Here is a 14,986-nt window from a genome sequence, read left to right on the forward strand (position 1 = left end):
TTGAATTGTTAGGTTTTGTGCCGTGGTTTTGTTTATAAATTGTATATTTTGTAAATAGTATTAAATCTGTAGGGGTGAACTGCCATTTTCTTTGGACTGTTTTCACATTAGGGAGTTAGGGTTAGCGACTGTCTTTTGGTTTGTTTATTTCTATCAGGCTAGCTAGCACTTTCTGTGGGAAATGGCTTATTTTGTTTATTATGTTGGCCTTGGTTCGCCCTGAGTTGTAGTGTCATGTTTTGTTTGACACTTTCTTTCGTTTAAAATAAATATCATTCTGTTGGAACATCTCGATCCTGGATTTTGGTTTGGGGATCGGAGAGGGAACATGCTAATTTATCTTTGTATGTTGCACCCTGACCCCCTAGACAGGGGCGTAACAGACCAGTACAGTTATAGTACTTTGTACTTTGCCACATTTATCTTCTTTTTAGCAAGTGTCATGCATTCTGCCTCTCTAGCGTTTTTAAGAGCTGTTGATGATGTCAAATGCATCTTACGGCCACACCGCTCTCTAAGCGCCCGATCTCGTCCGATCTCGGCAGCCAAATAGAGCCGGGCCTGGTTAGTACTTGGTAGGAAGACCGCCTGGGAATACCAGGTGCTGTAAGCTTTTTTGCTTGGGTTTACGGGCAGCACAAGCTGGTGTTACTGCCTATTTATTCATAGAAATTGTTCTATATTTTCATCAAATTTTGTTCTTTCATTGCTGTTTTGCTACTTTATTGGTTTGTCAACCATCGTGCTTCATTACTAATAGACCATGTTACGGTCCTGGCCATATGTGTTGTTTTTATTTTCTTGTTCTTATAGGTGCCCTGCCTGATTGGCCGGATTGGGGGGCAGTACAGGAAGCTGATTGGTCCATCCTACACTTGCTGGAGTTTTAAAAGTACGGTTCCCAACAGCTAGCGAGGCTCTTTCTGGCATCAGCACCTGTTTGCTGTTCTTGGTTTCCAAACCTTATTTAGCATTTTTGAATTGTTAGGTTTTGTGCCGTGGTTTTGTTTATAAATTGTGTATTTTGTAAATAGTATTAAATCTGTAGGGGTGAACAGCCATTTTCTTTTGATTGTTTTCTCTTGTTTTCACATTAGGGAGTTAGGGTTAGCGACTGTCTTTTGGTTTGTTTATTTCTATCAGGCTAGCTAGCACTTTCTGTGGGAAATGGCTTATTTTGTTTATTATGTTGGCCTTGGTTCGCCCTGAATTGTAGTGTCATGTTTTGTTTGACACTTTCTTTCGTTTAAAATAAATATCATTCTGTTGGAACATCTCGATCCTGGATTTTGGTTTGGGGATCGGAGAGGGAACATGCTAATTTATCTTTGTATGTTGCACCCTGACCCCCTAGACAGGGGCGTAACAGACCAGTACAGTTATAGTACTTTGTACTTTGCCACATTTATCTTCTTCTTAGCAAGTGTCATGCATTCTGCTTCTCCAGCGTTTTTAAGAGCTGTTGATGATGTCAAATGCAGCTTACGGCCACACCGCTCTCTAAGCGCCCGATCTCGTCCGATCTCGGCAGCCAAATAGAGCCGGGCCTGGTTAGTACTTGGTAGGAAGACCGCCTGGGAATACCAGGTGCTGTAAGCTTTTTTGCTTGAGTTTACGGGCAGCACAAGCTGGTGTTACTGCCTATTTATTCATAGAAATTGTTCTATATTTTCATCAAATTTTGTTCTTTCATTGCTGTTTTGCTACTTTATTGGTTTGTCAACCATTGTGCTTCATTACTAGTAGACCATGTTACGGTCCTGGCCATATGTGTTGTTTTTAGTTTCTTGTTCTTATAGGTGCCCTGCCTGATTGGCCGGATTTGGGGGAAGTACAGGAAGCTGATTGGTCCATCCTACACTTCCTGGAGTTTTAAAAGTACGGTTCCCAACAGCTAGCGAGGCTCTTTCTGGCATCAGCACCTGTTTGCTGTTCTTGGTTTCCAAACCTTATTTAGCATTTTTGAATTGTTAGGTTTTGTGCCGTGGTTTTGTTTATAAATTGTGTATTTTGTAAATAGTATTAAATCTGTAGGGGTGAACAGCCATTTTCTTTTGATTGTTTTCTCTTGTTTTCACATTAGGGAGTTAGGGTTAGCGACTGTCTTTTGGTTTGTTTATTTCTATCAGGCTAGCTAGCACTTTCTGTGGGAAATGGCTTATTTTGTTTATTATGTTGGCCTTGGTTCGCCCTGAGTTGTAGTGTCATGTTTTGTTTGACACTTTCTTTCGTTTAAAATAAATATCATTCTGTTGGAACATCTCGATCCTGGATTTTGGTTTGGGGATCGGAGAGGGAACATGCTAATTTATCTTTGTATGTTGCACCCTGACCCCCTAGACAGGGGCGTAACAGACCAGTACAGTTATAGTACTTTGTACTTTGCCACATTTATCTTCTTCTTAGCAAGTGTCATGCATTCTGCTTCTCCAGCGTTTTTAAGAGCTGTTGATGATGTCAAATGCAGCTTACGGCCACACCGCTCTCTAAGCGCCCGATCTCGTCCGATCTCGGCAGCCAAATAGAGCCGGGCCTGGTTAGTACTTGGTAGGAAGACCGCCTGGGAATACCAGGTGCTGTAAGCTTTTTTGCTTGAGTTTACGGGCAGCACAAGCTGGTGTTACTGCCTATTTATTCATAGAAATTGTTCTATATTTTCATCAAATTTTGTTCTTTCATTGCTGTTTTGCTACTTTATTGGTTTGTCAACCATCGTGCTTCATTACTAGTAGACCATGTTACGGTCCTGGCCATATGTGTTGTTTTTAGTTTCTTGTTCTTATAGGTGCCCTGCCTGATTGGCCGGATTTGGGGGAAGTACAGGAAGCTGATTGGTCCATCCTACACTTCCTGGAGTTTTAAAAGTACGGTTCCCAAAAGCTAGCGAGGCTCTTTCTGGCAGCAGCACCTGTTTGCTGTTCTTGGTTTCCAAACCTTATTTAGCATTTTTGAATTGTTAGGTTTTGTGCCGTGGTTTTGTTTATAAATTGTATATTTTGTAAATAGTATTAAATCTGTAGGGGTGGACTGCCATTTTCTTTTGATTGTTTTCTCTTGTTTTCACATTAGGGAGTTAGGGTTAGCGACTGTCTTTTGGGTTGTTTATTTCTATCAGGCTAGCTAGCACTTTCTGTGGGAAATGGCTTATTTTGTTTATTATGTTGGCCTTGGTTCGCCCTGAGTTGTAGTGTCATGTTTTGTTTGACACTTTCTTTCGTTTAAAATAAATATCATTCTGTTGGAACATCTCGATCCTGGATTTTGGTTTGGGGATCGGAGAGGGAACATGCTAATTTATCTTTGTATGTTGCACCCTGACCCCCTAGACAGGGGCGTAACAGACCAGTACAGTTATAGTACTTTGTACTTTGCCACATTTATCTTCTTCTTAGCAAGTGTCATGCATTCTGCTTCTCCAGCGTTTTTAAGAGCTGTTGATGATGTCAAATGCAGCTTACGGCCACACCGCTCTCTAAGCGCCCGATCTCGTCCGATCTCGGCAGCCAAATAGAGCCGGGCCTGGTTAGTACTTGGTAGGAAGACCGCCTGGGAATACCAGGTGCTGTAAGCTTTTTTGCTTGGGTTTACGGGCAGCACAAGCTGGTTTTACTGCCTATTTATTCATAGAAATTGTTCTATATTTTCATCAAATTTTGTTCTTTCATTGCTGTTTTGCTACTTTATTGGTTTGTCAACCATCGTGCTTCATTACTAGTAGACCATGTTACGGTCCTGGCCATATGTGTTGTTTTTATTTTGTTGTTCTTATAGGTGCCCTTCCTGATTGGCCGGATTTGGGGGAAGTACAGGAAGCTGATTGGTCCATCCTACACTTCCTGGAGTTTTAAAAGTACGGTTCCCAACAGCTAGCGAGGCTCTTTCTGGCAGCAGCACCTGTTTGCTGTTCTTGCTTTCCAAACCTTATTTAGCATTTTTGAATTGTTAGGTTTTGTGCCGTGGTTTTGTTTATAAATTGTATATTTTGTAAATAGTATTAAATCTGTAGGGGTGGACTGCCATTTTCTTTTGATTGTTTTCTCTTGTTTTCACATTAGGGAGTTAGGGTTAGCGACTGTCTTTTGGTTTGTTTATTTCTATCAGGCTAGCTAGCACTTTCTGTGGGAAATGGCTTATTTTGTTTATTATGTTGGCCTTGGTTCGCCCTGAGTTGTAGTGTCATGTTTTGTTTGACACTTTCTTTCGTTTAAAATAAATATCATTCTGTTGGAACATCTCGATCCTGGATTTTGGTTTGGGGATCGGAGAGGGAACATGCTAATTTATCTTTGTATGTTGCACCCTGACCCCCTAGTCAAGTCAAGTGGCTTTTATTGTCATTTCTACTATACACAGTTGTTCACAGTACACAGTTGAAACGAGATAACGTTCCTCCAAGAACCAAGGTGCTACAAACAACACAAGTTATAATAAAGTGCATCGAGTGCAACCAAGTGCAAACAGTGCAGACGAAAAAACAGTACAGACGTACAGTGTAGACAGACAACACAAGTAACACAGGACAGGACACATGACACAAGACCCAAGACGGTGCCGACCAGTAAACCTACTGTATACTATTTTACAGTACAGTACAGTTCAGTTAAGTGTGCTAGGGGTGTTAAAAAAAAGAGCAGCATGTAAACGGTATAGTGCATTTAAATGTCCAGCATGTAAAAAAAGTGCAATTGCATTGGAATGTGCAAAAAAAACCAGCAGGTAAACAGTGTAGTGCAGTAAATGTAGAATGATAAAAGTAAATAAATAATAAATAAGTGGTGGTGGAATGAGATGAGTAGTGAGTGATGAGAATGTGCTGAGTTCGGTTTGCAGTGTGTTTAAGTTCTATTTCAGTTCTGTGTGTTGAGGAGCCTGATGGCTTGTGGGAAAAAACTGTTGCATAGTCTGGATGTGGTGGCCCGAATGCTTCGGAACCTCTTTCCTGATGGCAGGAGTGTGAAGAGTGTGTGTGATGGGTGTGTGCGGTCGTCCACAATGCTGTTGGCTTTGCGGATGCAGCGTGTGGTGTAAATGTGCATGATAGAGGGCAGAGAGACTCCGATGATCTTCTCAGCTGTCCTCACTATCCTCTGTAGGGTCTTGCGATCCGCGACGGTGCAGTTCCCAAACCAGGCAGTGATGCAGCTGCTCAGGATGCTCTCAATGGTCCCTCTGTAGAACATGGTCAGGATGGGGGGAGGGAGATGGGCTTTCCTCAGCCTTCTCAGGAAGTAGAGACGCTGCTGGGCCTTCTTGGTGATGGAGCTGGTGTTGACTGACCAGGTGAGGTTGTCCGCCAGATGAACACCAAGGAATTTGGTGCTCTTGACTATCTCCACTGAGGATCCATCGATGATCAATGGAGAATGGTCACCCTGTGCTCTCCTGAAGTCCACAACCATCTCTTTAGTTTTGTCAACGTTCAGAGACAGGTTGTTTGCTCCACACCAGGCTGTTAATCGTTGCACCTCCTCTCTGTAGGCTGACTCGTCGTTCTTGCTGATTAAACCCACCACGGTCGTGTCATCAGCAAACTTGACTATGTGGTTTGAGCTGTGCATTGCTACACAGTCGTGCGTCAGCAGAGTGAACAGCAGAGGGCTGAGCACACAGCCCTGAGGGGCTCCAGTGCTCAGTGTGGTGGTGCTGGAGATGTTGTTCCCGATCCGGACTGACTGGGGTCTCCCAGTCAGGAAGTCCAGAATCCAGTTGCAGAGGGAGGTGTTCAGGCCCAGTATGCTCAATTTCTCAGTCAGGTGCTGAGGGATGATTGTGTTGAATGCTGAGCTGAAGTCAATGAACAGCATTCGTACGTATGAGTCCTTACTGTCCAGGTGGGTGAGGGCCAGATGGAGGGTCGTGGAGATGGCATCGTCCGTGGAACGATTTGGACGATACGCAAACTGCATGGGGTCCAGGGAGGTTGGGAGTTGGGTCTTAATGTGCCTCATGACGAGCCTCTCGAAGCACTTCATCACGATGGGTGTGAGCGCGACGGGACGGTAGTCATTGAGGCAGGAGACAGTAGACTTCTTAGGCACAGGCACGATGGTCGTTGCCTTGAGGCACGTAGGAACAACGTTGCTGCTCAGGGAGATGTTGAAGATGTCTGTGAAGACATCCGCTAGCTGTTCTGCGCACTCCCTGAGCACTCTGCCAGGAATGTTGTCTGGTCCAGCAGACTTCCGTGGGTTAACTCTGCATAGAGTTTTCCTCACTTCAGCTGTGGTTAGACAGAGCACCTGGTCACTGGGAGGTGGAGTGGACTTCCTCGCCTTCACGTTGTTCTGTGCCTCAAACCGGGCGTAGAAGTGGTTCAGCGCATCTGGGAGGGAGGCGTCGCGGTCACAATCAGGTGAAGTTGTCTTGTAGTTCGTGATCGCCTGGATGCCCTGCCACATGCGCCGGGTGTCTCCGCTGTCTTCGAAGTGGTCGTGGATTTTCTTTGAGTGTGCGCGCTTTGCCTCTCTAATGGCACGGGACAGTTTGGCCCTTGCTGTTCTCAAGGCCGTCTTGTCCCCTGTTCTGAAGGCAGCGTCTCTTTGTTTCAGCAGCGCACACACATTGGCATTTATCCACGGCTTCCTGTTGGAGCGTGTAGTGATGGTCTTGGAGATGGTCACATCGTCAACGCACTTGCTGATGTAGCTGGTTACTGTTGACGTGTATTCCTCCAAGTTGATGGAATCGCCGTTGGTTGCGGCCTCCCTAAACATGTCCCAGTCAGTGCATTCAAAACAGTCTTGAAGAGCAGAAGTAGCTCCTGCTGGCCAGGTTTTCACCTGTTTCAGAACCGGTTTAGAGCGTCTGACGAGCGGTCTGTATGCTGGAATTAGCATAACCGAGATGTGGTCTGAGTACCCGAGATGGGGGCGGGGCTCCGCACGATACGCGCCGGGGATGTTTGTGTAAACAAGATCCAGCGTGTTCCCTCCTCTCGTTGCAAAGTCCACATGCTGATGAAGTTTAGGGAGCACAGTCCTGAGATTCGCATGGTTGAAATCTCCGGCAATAATAAACAGTCCGTCGGGGTGAGCGTTCTGCAGGTCGCTAATAGCACCGTAGAGTTCACACAGTGCCTCCTTAGCATTAGCGCTGGGGGGAATGTACACTCCGACAATGAAAACAGTGGTGAATTCCCGTGGTAAATAGAACGGTCTGCATCTAACAGTCACAAACTCCACTAGCGATGAGCAGAAACGTGAGACAAGCACAGAGTTCTTGCACCACTCCGTGTTGATGTAAACACACACGCCACCACCGCGAGTCTTACCGCACAGAGCAGCGTTTCTGTCGGCGCGAAACACGGTTAGCCCGTCTAGCTGGATGGCGGCTTCCGGAACTCTGTCACTGAGCCACGTCTCCGTGAAAACAAAGATGCAGCAGTCTCTGAATTCTCGCCGCGTGGTCCGCTGGAGTCGGATGTAGTCCAGTTTATTGTCCAGGGAGCAGACGTTGGAGAGGAGAATGGACGGTAGAGCCGGCCGGCTAGGGTTAGCATTTAGCCTAGCACGGACACCCGCCCGCTTGCCGCGCTTCCGCTTCCTCGAGCAGCGCTTCCGACGTCCCCTCACCTGGCCACCGGCGTCAGGTGACACCGAGGGCTGGGGGCCTGGTATTTGTCGCTGGGGTCGTAGCAAGCCGAGGTCGCGAAGGTTACCAATTACTTCCTCATGCAGATTATTGTATGTATGAACCCTGTGCCGCAGCAATGTCTGGCGGTCGTAAACATGAACACAGCTGACTGTGGTGTCCATGTACTGTAAAGGGTCTGGCTAAATACGGCAAAAACACCATTTGTTGGATCCGGAGAGGCCGCTGCGAGCTACTGCCGCGCCGCCATCTTGTTCCACAGCCTAGACAGGGGCGTAACAGACCAGTACAGTTATAGTACTTTGTACTTTGCCACATTTATCTTCTTCTTAGCAAGTGTCATGCATTCTGCTTCTCCAGCGTTTTTAAGAGCTGTTGATGATGTCAAATGCAGCTTACGGCCACACTGCTCTCTAAGCGCCCGATCCCGTCCGATCTCGGCAGCCAAATAGGGCCGGGCCTTGTTAGTACTTGGTAGGAAGACCGCCTGGGAATACCACGTGCTGTAAGCTTCTTTGCTTGGGTTTACGGGCAGCACAAGCTGGTGTTACTGCCTATTTATTCATAGAAATTGTTCTATATTTTCATCAAATTTTGTTCTTTCATTGCTGTTTTGCTACTTTATTGGTTTGCCAACCATCGTGCTTCATTACTAGTAGACCATGTTACGGTCCTGGCCATATGTGTTGTTTTTATTTTCTTGTTCTTATAGGTGCCCTGCCTGATTGGCCGGATTGGGGGGCAGTACAGGAAGCTGATTGGTCCATCCTACACTTCCTGGAGTTTTAAAAGTACGGTTCCCAACAGCTAGCGAGGCTCTTTCTGGCATCAGCACCTGTTTGCTGTTCTTGGTTTCCAAACCTTATTTAGCATTTTTGAATTGTTAGGTTTTGTGCCGTGGTTTTGTTTATAAATTGTATATTTTGTAAATAGTATTAAATCTGTAGGGGTGAACTGCCATTTTCTTTGGACTGTTTTCACATTAGGGAGTTAGGGTTAGCGACTGTCTTTTGGTTTGTTTATTTCTATCAGGCTAGCTAGCACTTTCTGTGGGAAATGGCTTATTTTGTTTATTATGTTGGCCTTGGTTCGCCCTGAGTTGTAGTGTCATGTTTTGTTTGACACTTTCTTTCGTTTAAAATAAATATCATTCTGTTGGAACATCTCGATCCTGGATTTTGGTTTGGGGATCGGAGAGGGAACATGCTAATTTATCTTTGTATGTTGCACCCTGACCCCCTAGACAGGGGCGTAACAGACCAGTACAGTTATAGTACTTTGTACTTTGCCACATTTATCTTCTTCTTAGCAAGTGTCATGCATTCTGCTTCTCCAGCGTTTTTAAGAGCTGTTGATGATGTCAAATGCAGCTTACGGCCACACCGCTCTCTAAGCGCCCGATCCCGTCCGATCTCGGCAGCCAAATAGGGCCGGGCCTTGTTAGTACTTGGTAGGAAGACCGCCTGGGAATACCACGTGCTGTAAGCTTCTTTGCTTGGGTTTACGGGCAGCACAAGCTGGTGTTACTGCCTATTTATTCATAGAAATTGTACTATATTTTGATCAAATTTTGTTCTTTCATTGCTGTTTTGCTACTTTATTGGTTTGCCAACCATCGTGCTTCATTACTAGTAGACCATGTTACGGTCCTGGCCATATGTGTTGTTTTTATTTTCTTGTTCTTATAGGTGCCCTGCCTGATTGGCCGGATTGGGGGGCAGTACAGGAAGCTGATTGGTCCATCCTACACTTCCTGGAGTTTTAAAAGTACGGTTCCCAACAGCTAGCGAGGCTCTTTCTGGCATCAGCACCTGTTTGCTGTTCTTGGTTTCCAAACCTTATTTAGCATTTTTGAATTGTTAGGTTTTGTGCCGTGGTTTTGTTTATAAATTGTATATTTTGTAAATAGTATTAAATCTGTAGGGGTGAACTGCTATTTTCTTTGGACTGTTTTCACATTAGGGAGTTAGGGTTAGCGACTGTCTTTTGGTTTGTTTATTTCTATCAGGCTAGCTAGCACTCTCTGTGGGAAATGGCTTATTTTGTTTATTATGTTGGCCTTGGTTCGCCCTGAGTTGTAGTGTCATGTTTTGTTTGACACTTTCTTTCGTTTAAAATAAATATCATTCTGTTGGAACATCTCGATCCTGGATTTTGGTTTGGGGATCGGAGAGGGAACATGCTAATTTATCTTTGTATGTTTCACCCTGACCCCCTAGACAGGGGCGTAACAGACCAGTACAGTTATAGTACTTTGTACTTTGCCACATTTATCTTCTTCTTAGCAAGTGTCATGCATTCTGCTTCTCTAGCGTTTTTAAGAGCTGTTGATGATGTCAAATGCAGCTTACGGCCACACCGCTCTCTAAGCGCCCGATCTCGTCCGATCTCGGCAGCCAAATAGAGCTGGGCCTGGTTAGTACTTGGTAGGAAGACCGCCTGGGAATACCAGGTGCTGTAAGCTTTTTTGCTTGGGTTTACGGGCAGCACAAGCTGGTGTTACTGCCTATTTATTCATAGAAATTGTTCTATATTTTCATCAAATTTTGTTCTTTCATTGCTGTTTTGCTACTTTATTGGTTTGCCAACCATCGTGCTTCATTACTAGTAGACCATGTTACGGTCCTGGCCATATGTGTTGTTTTTATTTTCTTGTTCTTATAGGTGCCCTGCCTGATTGGCCGGATTGGGGGGCAGTACAGGAAGCTGATTGGTCCATCCTACACTTCCTGGAGTTTTAAAAGTACGGTTCCCAACAGCTAGCGAGGCTCTTTCTGGCATCAGCACCTGTTTGCTGTTCTTGGTTTCCAAACCTTATTTAGCATTTTTGAATTGTTAGGTTTTGTGCCGTGGTTTTGTTTATAAATTGTATATTTTGTAAATAGTATTAAATCTGTAGGGGTGAACAGCCATTTTCTTTTGATTGTTTTCTCTTGTATTCACATTAGGGAGTTAGGGTTAGCGACTGTCTTTTGGTTTGTTTATTTCTATCAGGCTAGCTAGCACTTTCTGTGGGAAATGGCTTATTTTGTTTATTATGTTGGCCTTGGTTCGCCCTGAGTTGTAGTGTCATGTTTTGTTTGACACTTTCTTTCGTTTAAAATAAATATCATTCTGTTGGAACATCTCGATCCTGGATTTTGGTTTGGGGATCGGAGAGGGAACATGCTAATTTATCTTTGTATGTTGCACCCTGACCCCCTAGTCAAGTCAAGTGGCTTTTATTGTCATTTCTACTATACACAGTTGTTCACAGTACACAGTTGAAACGAGATAACGTTCCTCCAAGAACCAAGGTGCTACAAACAACACAAGTTATAATAAAGTGCATCGAGTGCAACCAAGTGCAAACAGTGCAGACGAAAAAACAGTACAGACGTACAGTGTAGACAGACAACACAAGTAACACAGGACAGGACACAAGACACAAGACCCAAGACGGTGCCGACCAGTAAACCTACTGTATACTATTTTACAGTACAGTACAGTTCAGTTAAGTGTGCTAGGGGTGTTAAAAAAAAGAGCAGCATGTAAACGGTATAGTGCATTTAAATGTCCAGCATGTAAAAAAAGTGCAATTGCATTGGAATGTGCAAAAAAAAAAACAGCAGGTAAACAGTGTAGTGCAGTAAATGTAGAATGATAAAAGTAAATAAATAATAAATAAGTGGTGGTGGAATGAGATGAGTAGTGAGTGATGAGAATGTGCTGAGTTCGGTTTGCAGTGTGTTTAAGTTCTATTTCAGTTCTGTGTGTTGAGGAGCCTGATGGCTTGTGGGAAAAAACTGTTGCATAGTCTGGATGTGGTGGCCCGAATGCTTCGGAACCTCTTTCCTGATGGCAGGAGTGTGAAGAGTGTGTGTGATGGGTGTGTGCGGTCGTCCACAATGCTGTTGGCTTTGCGGATGCAGCGTGTGGTGTAAATGTGCATGATAGAGGGCAGAGAGACTCCGATGATCTTCTCAGCTGTCCTCACTATCCTCTGTAGGGTCTTGCGATCCGCGACGGTGCAGTTCCCAAACCAGGCAGTGATGCAGCTGCTCAGGATGCTCTCAATGGTCCCTCTGTAGAACATGGTCAGGATGGGGGGAGGGAGATGGGCTTTCCTCAGCCTTCTCAGGAAGTAGAGACGCTGCTGGGCCTTCTTGGTGATGGAGCTGGTGTTGACTGACCAGGTGAGGTTGTCCGCCAGATGAACACCAAGGAATTTGGTGCTCTTGACTATCTCCACTGAGGATCCATCGATGATCAATGGAGAATGGTCACCCTGTGCTCTCCTGAAGTCCACAACCATCTCTTTAGTTTTGTCAACGTTCAGAGACAGGTTGTTTGCTCCACACCAGGCTGTTAATCGTTGCACCTCCTCTCTGTAGGCTGACTCGTCGTTCTTGCTGATTAAACCCACCACGGTCGTGTCATCAGCAAACTTGACTATGTGGTTTGAGCTGTGCATTGCTACACAGTCGTGCGTCAGCAGAGTGAACAGCAGAGGGCTGAGCACACAGCCCTGAGGGGCTCCAGTGCTCAGTGTGGTGGTACTGGAGATGTTGTTCCCGATCCGGACTGACTGGGGTCTCCCAGTCAGGAAGTCCAGAATCCAGTTGCAGAGGGAGGTGTTCAGGCCCAGTATGCACAATTTCTCAGTCAGGTGCTGAGGGATGATTGTGTTGAATGCTGAGCTGAAGTCAATGAACAGCATTCGTACGTATGAGTCCTTACTGTCCAGGTGGGTGAGGGCCAGATGGAGGGTCGTGGAGATGGCATCGTCCGTGGAACGATTTGGACGATACGCAAACTGCATGGGGTCCAGGGAGGTTGGGAGTTGGGTCTTAATGTGCCTCATGACGAGCCTCTCGAAGCACTTCATCACGATGGGTGTGAGCGCGACGGGACGGTAGTCATTGAGGCAGGAGACAGTAGACTTCTTAGGCACAGGCACGATGGTCGTTGCCTTGAGGCACGTAGGAACAACGTTGCTGCTCAGGGAGATGTTGAAGATGTCTGTGAAGACATCCGCTAGCTGTTCTGCGCACTCCCTGAGCACTCTGCCAGGAATGTTGTCTGGTCCAGCAGACTTCCGTGGGTTAACTCTGCATAGAGTTTTCCTCACTTCAGCTGTGGTTAGACAGAGCACCTGGTCACTGGGAGGTGGAGTGGACTTCCTCGCCTTCACGTTGTTCTGTGCCTCAAACCGGGCGTAGAAGTGGTTCAGCGCATCTGGGAGGGAGGCGTCGCGGTCACAATCAGGTGAAGTTGTCTTGTAGTTCGTGATCGCCTGGATGCCCTGCCACATGCGCCGGGTGTCTCCGCTGTCTTCGAAGTGGTCGTGGATTTTCTTTGAGTGTGCGCGCTTTGCCTCTCTAATGGCACGGGACAGTTTGGCCCTTGCTGTTCTCAAGGCCGTCTTGTCCCCTGTTCTGAAGGCAGCGTCTCTTTGTTTCAGCAGCGCACACACATTGGCATTTATCCACGGCTTCCTGTTGGAGCGTGTAGTGATGGTCTTGGAGATGGTCACATCGTCAACGCACTTGCTGATGTAGCTGGTTACTGTTGACGTGTATTCCTCCAAGTTGATGGAATCGCCGTTGGTTGCGGCCTCCCTAAACATGTCCCAGTCAGTGCACTCACAACAGTCTTGAAGAGCAGAAGTAGCTCCTGCTGGCCAGGTTTTCACCTGTTTCAGAACCGGTTTAGAGCGTCTGACGAGCGGTCTGTATGCTGGAATTAGCATAACCGAGATGTGGTCTGAGTACCCGAGATGGGGGCGGGGCTCCGCACGATACGCGCCGGGGATGTTTGTGTAAACAAGATCCAGCGTGTTCCCTCCTCTCGTTGCAAAGTCCACATGCTGATGAAGTTTAGGGAGCACAGTCCTGAGATTCGCATGGTTGAAATCTCCGGCAATAATAAACAGTCCGTCGGGGTGAGCGTTCTGCAGGTCGCTAATAGCACCGTAGAGTTCACACAGTGCCTCCTTAGCATTAGCGCTGGGGGGAATGTACACTCCGACAATGAAAACAGTGGTGAATTCCCGTGGTAAATAGAACGGTCTGCATCTAACAGTCACAAACTCCACTAGCGATGAGCAGAAACGTGAGACAAGCACAGAGTTCTTGCACCACTCCGTGTTGATGTAAACACACACGCCACCACCGCGAGTCTTACCGCACAGAGCAGCGTTTCTGTCGGCGCGAAACACGGTTAGCCCGTCTAGCTGGATGGCGGCTTCCGGAACTCTGTCACTGAGCCACGTCTCCGTGAAAACAAAGATGCAGCAGTCTCTGAATTCTCGCCGCGTGGTCCGCTGGAGTCGGATGTAGTCCAGTTTATTGTCCAGGGAGCAGACGTTGGAGAGGAGAATGGACGGTAGAGCCGGCCGGCTAGGGTTAGCATTTAGCCTAGCACGGACACCCGCCCGCTTGCCGCGCTTCCGCTTCCTCGAGCAGCGCTTCCGACGTCCCCTCACCTGGCCACCGGCGTCAGGTGACACCGAGGGCTGGGGGCCTGGTATTTGTCGCTGGGGTCGTAGCAAGCCGAGGTCGCGAAGGTTACCAATTACTTCCTCATGCAGATTATTGTATGTATGAACCCTGTGCCGCAGCAATGTCTGGCGGTCGTAAACATGAACACAGCTGACTGTGGTGTCCATGTACTGTAAAGGGTCTGGCTAAATACGGCAAAAACACCATTTGTTGGATCCGGAGAGGCCGCTGCGAGCTACTGCCGCGCCGCCATCTTGTTCCACAGCCTAGACAGGGGCGTAACAGACCAGTACAGTTATAGTACTTTGTACTTTGCCACATTTATCTTCTTCTTAGCAAGTGTCATGCATTCTGCTTCTCCAGCGTTTTTAAGAGCTGTTGATGATGTCAAATGCAGCTTACGGCCACACTGCTCTCTAAGCGCCCGATCCCGTCCGATCTCGGCAGCCAAATAGGGCCGGGCCTTGTTAGTACTTGGTAGGAAGACCGCCTGGGAATACCACGTGTTGTAAGCTTCTTTGCTTGGGTTTACGGGCAGCACAAGCTGGTGTTACTGCCTATTTATTCATAGAAATTGTTCTATATTTTCATCAAATTTTGTTCTTTCATTGCTGTTTTGCTACTTTATTGGTTTGCCAACCATCGTGCTTCATTACTAGTAGACCATGTTACGGTCCTGGCCATATGTGTTGTTTTTATTTTCTTGTTCTTATAGGTGCCCTGCCTGATTGGCCGGATTGGGGGGCAGTACAGGAAGCTGATTGGTCCATCCTACACTTCCTGGAGTTTTAAAAGTACGGTTCCCAACAGCTAGCGAGGCTCTTTCTGGCATCAGCACCTGTTTGCTGTTCTTGGTTTCCAAACCTTATTTAGCATTTTTGAATTGTTAGGTTTTGTGCCGTGGTTTTGTTTAT

At 46.5% G+C, this 14,986-nt stretch overlaps 8 pseudogenes; all 8 read left to right on the top strand.

The window, feature by feature from the left end:
- Window positions 1–494: 494 nt before the first annotated feature.
- On the top strand, window positions 495–613 carry LOC137115736 (5S ribosomal RNA; annotated as a pseudogene).
- An 867-nt stretch (window positions 614–1,480) lies between these two features.
- Window positions 1,481–1,599, top strand: LOC137115727 (5S ribosomal RNA; annotated as a pseudogene).
- Window positions 1,600–2,466: 867 nt separating this feature from the next.
- On the top strand, window positions 2,467–2,585 carry LOC137115728 (5S ribosomal RNA; annotated as a pseudogene).
- Window positions 2,586–3,452: 867 nt separating this feature from the next.
- Window positions 3,453–3,571, top strand: LOC137115729 (5S ribosomal RNA; annotated as a pseudogene).
- Window positions 3,572–7,983: 4,412 nt separating this feature from the next.
- LOC137115753 (5S ribosomal RNA) lies at window positions 7,984–8,102 on the top strand (annotated as a pseudogene).
- Window positions 8,103–8,959: 857 nt separating this feature from the next.
- On the top strand, window positions 8,960–9,078 carry LOC137115747 (5S ribosomal RNA; annotated as a pseudogene).
- An 857-nt stretch (window positions 9,079–9,935) lies between these two features.
- On the top strand, window positions 9,936–10,054 carry LOC137115714 (5S ribosomal RNA; annotated as a pseudogene).
- Window positions 10,055–14,468: 4,414 nt separating this feature from the next.
- LOC137115757 (5S ribosomal RNA) lies at window positions 14,469–14,587 on the top strand (annotated as a pseudogene).
- The last annotated feature ends 399 nt before the right edge of the window (window positions 14,588–14,986 follow it).

The sequence above is a fragment of the Channa argus genome, unplaced genomic scaffold (assembly GCF_033026475.1).
Source record: "Channa argus isolate prfri unplaced genomic scaffold, Channa argus male v1.0 Contig023, whole genome shotgun sequence".
Classification (NCBI taxonomy): domain Eukaryota; kingdom Metazoa; phylum Chordata; class Actinopteri; order Anabantiformes; family Channidae; genus Channa; species Channa argus.